This window comes from Pteropus alecto, unplaced genomic scaffold (genome assembly GCF_000325575.1).
Source record: "Pteropus alecto unplaced genomic scaffold, ASM32557v1 scaffold67, whole genome shotgun sequence".
Taxonomy (NCBI): Eukaryota; Metazoa; Chordata; class Mammalia; order Chiroptera; family Pteropodidae; genus Pteropus; species Pteropus alecto.
In genome coordinates, this window is record NW_006441061.1 from 1572657 (window position 1) to 1577222 (window position 4566).

Genomic DNA, 4566 nt, shown 5'->3' on the forward strand with positions numbered 1-4566 from the left:
TTTTTTTTTTTAAAGACAAGCCATGTTAGAGAACAAGCAATAGCAGACTGGGCTTGATTCTACACTGTACATCAAAGTTATATCCAGAGGTTTGTTTTTTTTTTTTTAAGATTAAGCTCACAAGAAACTGAAACTTCAGCTCTAACAGCGGCTCAACACCAGAAAAAGAATTACCTGCTCTGTACTTCTTGCCGACTTCTAATAATTTTAGTATTTCTAAACCTTAGTTATCAATCAATGGCATCCATAAACCCGTAAGAAATTACCTGAGCCAGGAAAAAGTTGATCTTAAGAATATGAAAGTTTGAAAGAAAATATTTTCTTTCATAATTTGCTGGTTTTAGAAATACTTTCCAAGTGTACAAAGAGTTGGGTATATTAGATCACTACTTGTGTGGGCATATTCAATAGCTACCTTCTGTTTAAAATTGTTTCAAGGACACTTTTATTCTCTGTTGAAATGCAAGCTTTATCTGTTGATTTAGAACTCTGATTTCTCTATGACCCTTTTTCACATAAATGACTGGTTCATACAAAATAAGACATTTTTACCATACTACTTTAAAGAGATAGATTTGACCAACAATATAAAATTTACTCTTAAAAGGTATCTCCCCAAATTTAACTTTCAACCTAATTATACACATGGAAAAAATACTTACACAGAGAATTGTCATTTAACTTGGCTACGACACAAAAATAAACATAAGAACAAAACATTAGGACAATGCCAAGATCTAGATGAGCATGCTAAAAATAAAGTCTCATATGCCAAAGGTGCTATCCCGAATTCTGAAGCCAGAAGTTGCCATCTGAACACAATTCATTAATGGACCAATTTATTCAACACTAACCAATAAATATCTACTTTGTTATAGAAACGAAGCGATGGTCTTAAATACAGGATGAAACTCACTTACATAGCCCCAAGCCCCCACAAGCCATCATTAGCAATTTAAAGCCAACTTGCACAACAAACACTACAAGTAGTGTAAAAAACTTCCCTTAGTAAATATCATAGCAGCAGTTGGGATTTCTACCCTCCATCCTCCACTAACCTAAAATTAGGTTTTATTAATCTAAAGTTTATTTCTTACCTTTGTCCCATAATCCCAGGAAAAAAAGGAGGAAAAAAATGAGAAATGAAGAAATTGTGAATAAAATATGGGAATGCATGATTTGGGCATTCTTTAGGAAATGCAAGGGTTTTTTTTTTTTTTCATTAGCTCCTTCCCTCCTCAACTCCCTTTAATGTGCTAACACTTGCACATGCATGCGCGTGCGCGCGCACACACACACACACACACACACACACACTCTTTTTTGCTATAGAATTCAGAATGATGTAGGAAGCATGTCATGATCATACTTTGATTACATGGAACAGAAATACTCAAAAAAAATCGGTGGATGGTAAATCTAAGATTGGAAATGTGGTCATCTCACATCTCAACTGTTTAAAACCAGCAGTGTTCACTACTGCTTTTCAGTGTTTTTTGGAAACCTGCTAAAAAAAAAAAATTGTGTGTTGTTTGTTCTAAAAACAACAATATTATATTATGCATCTTTTTAAATTAAAGTAGAAAAGTCTAAGGCACTCAGAATTAACTTAATTTTTAAAGTCACAAAACTGAAGTTAAATTGTCATAGAAAACATTTGCTAATTTTTTTTCAGGGATAAGTATTTGGATGGCATGATCATAGAGGGGAAAAGGGATGTTAGTGAACTCCTAGCTAATTATATAAGCTGTGATATTAATTACTGATAATGGCTTATAACTTTCCTTTGCTCGAAATATTTAATTTAAAAGTCTACTCCCTCATTCTCTTAAAATAAAATGAACAAATGCAATATTCAGCACATACTTCCTCAAACCATTCATCTTCCTCTGAAACCCCAAGAGGGAGCAGTCCTCTATTATGACTAAATGGGTTCATTTTTGTTATGAAAACCTACAAGCAACGACTGAAAACATCTAGCGCAGTCAGCACAAGAAATTACTGGAAAGGTGATGGTGCATCAAAAGGCAAGCAACTGTATTCCAATGGAATAATAAAAACCACTTAAAGGACTGTAAATTCAACATCAATGGCGTTTCCGGCAGGAAAACATTTCTAAAATTCCACCTACAGTTTATTTCTTCATGACACAAACCAAAAGACCTCCTATTTAGATAGCTATCTATTGCAAATATTTCATACAAAATGAAAATCAGTCAGTAGGGTAAAAAGTTAGAATTCATTTTTTCATAGAACTTAAGCAGTTTCATTTACTTTTAGAGAAAAATATCAATGAAGTATAAAAGAAAAAAAATCCCCACCATTCCAAAGATAAACTTTCCCTTTTTTGGAGGGCTAGGAGTGGGGTGAATTCTGAGAGCATATTAAGTTATAAGAGATAAAGAACATAAATTATAAAACAGGACGCTGCTCATTTTTACACTGAAAAATGAAGCATCCCACAACAGTCTAATGTTTAAAGTACTTTTTAAGCTCATCAAACTGCCAAAACTCTCACTGTGTTTTCAATTTAAAAAAAAAATCTGTAGCACTAAACAGAACTGATGTAAAATATAAAATAGTAAAGCCACCTTAGCCAAAATGGATTGCTCATAACATTATTTTAAATGGTTCTGACGAATTGAGGAAATGAGACTATGAATGGGAAATTTGATTAAGAATTAAAATTACCATTGAGTTCTTTAAAATGTACTAATGAATAATTAATAACAAATGCAGTTCCTAGGTTTCCCTAACAACAATATTCTCAAGCAGAACTGAAGTCTACAGCAAAATCCATCTATGCACAGGTGGGTACAGGAAGCATACACAAACAGAAAGGCATTATGAAAATACACTAATGTGGACTATAAGATCTGGGGCTTGGGTAGAAAATCAGCATGGTAAATTTTAGATCAGGATTTACATTCACACATTAATACCAAACCAAATCTCCACTTAAAAAGCTTAAAAAGTCAAAAGCATTAAAGAAATCCTTTGTTCCTATGATACTGTCTCCTTCTACCCTAACTGGATTCCAGCCTCCTCCTTTGTGACACCGGATTTTATTGATCTCAAACATGTTCACATTCAGAAATTAGTCTCCAAAGACATCCCACGGGACTGCCAGCCACCTAAATACCACACATCACGGACATCTTAAAAAAAGGACAGGAGCTTTGAAAACATATCACTATTTGGTCAGCAACATCAAGTGAAGTTAACCAGGCTCTCCTCTAAACAGACTTTTCCCTTAACTGGTAAAAATGCATATCTACTGAACTGGCAATAAACGTATGAAGGTGCAGATCCACCCCAAGATGCCTCTCTTGTAGCTTCTCATTCATTCGACAATCGAGTGCCTAAGTGACCTATATTCAGGTTACTTTCCTCACACCTGCCAGGTCACTATCCTGATTGAGAATCTTGCTGAAGCAATTAATTTTTAGTGCCTCCTAACTGTCCTGGGTGTTTGCATTCAATTTGAAATCTGTTACTTGTTAGACACTGTTCGGTCCTAGATCTTTCAGAGAATTGCGAGTTTATGGCGCAGAGAGGGGAGGAGGCACGATTTGCGAGAGCCTGCCCTTTATTCGGAAATGAGGAGATGTGAAAGGTGGACGGCAGGGCAAATAAATAAATAAATTGGGTTTGCAGCCGGAGCGTTTGCCGGCCCGTACGAGCACCCTTTGTAATGCAGGCCTCCCGGGGCTATCGCCTGCGCTAATTGCTCCAGGGCGCTTTCCAAGTTCAAAAGTTCACCTTTTACGACCTCACAAAAGCTCCTTACACGTTACCAATAAAAACATTCCCCGACAAACACCGAGGGGAAAAATATCAAACAGATACAAATAAAACATCCCGCAAGGGGAGAGATCCAGGGGGCGTAGGACGGGGCAGCCCCAGAGACAGACCCGAGGAACCTGAGGACTTGGCCGGGACCTGGGGGCAAGGGGAGAACGGTAGGAAAGGCTGGGCCAAGGGAGGAATTCTCGGTCTGCAGTCCGAGACCGCGAAAGGGACGAGGAGAACTGAGGTGGGACAAGTGCGGACCAGGACCGGTCGGTAGACGGAGAGACAGGTGTCCCCAGCAACACGGTCGGACCAGAGATCTAAGCCAGCAGAAAGTCGTCGCCTAGAGCTGAGCGAAGAAGGAGCAGAGCGAAATCGGGTGCGGAGCAGGCACCAAGGGGTCCAAAAAAGGAGACGCTGGGCGGGTAGCTAACGATCTGGGGGTCGGCGCAGAAGCGGAGGCTCGCAGTAGTGGGGTGCGGGGGCCACAGGAAGCTCCGGACCGCAGAGGCTCCAAAAAGGTGTGGAGCACAGAGAACCGAGAGGACGAGGGTGTGGCGTCGCGTGGAAAGGCGAGGAAGGAGGAACCCGCGTGGGTGAGCACAGAAAGGACTGGGGGGGAGAGGAGGGCTCCGCGCTGAAAGGACCCTCTGAGGGGACGCGAGGGGGAAGGGAAGCCCCCAACGACGCGACTCAAGGTAGGGGGGCTGAGGGGACCCAGGGGAAGCGGAGGGCTAGGCGCAGAGAAGACCGAGAAGAGGGAGAGGGGTCCGC

General features: G+C 40.1%; 1 protein-coding gene across 2 annotated transcripts in view; it reads right to left on the reverse strand.

Annotated features, from left to right (window-relative positions):
- The window catches only part of NR6A1 (nuclear receptor subfamily 6 group A member 1), a 184082-nt gene that overhangs the window by 178764 nt on the left and 752 nt on the right, over positions 1-4566 (reverse strand). The gene's annotated exons all lie outside the window — the stretch shown is intronic.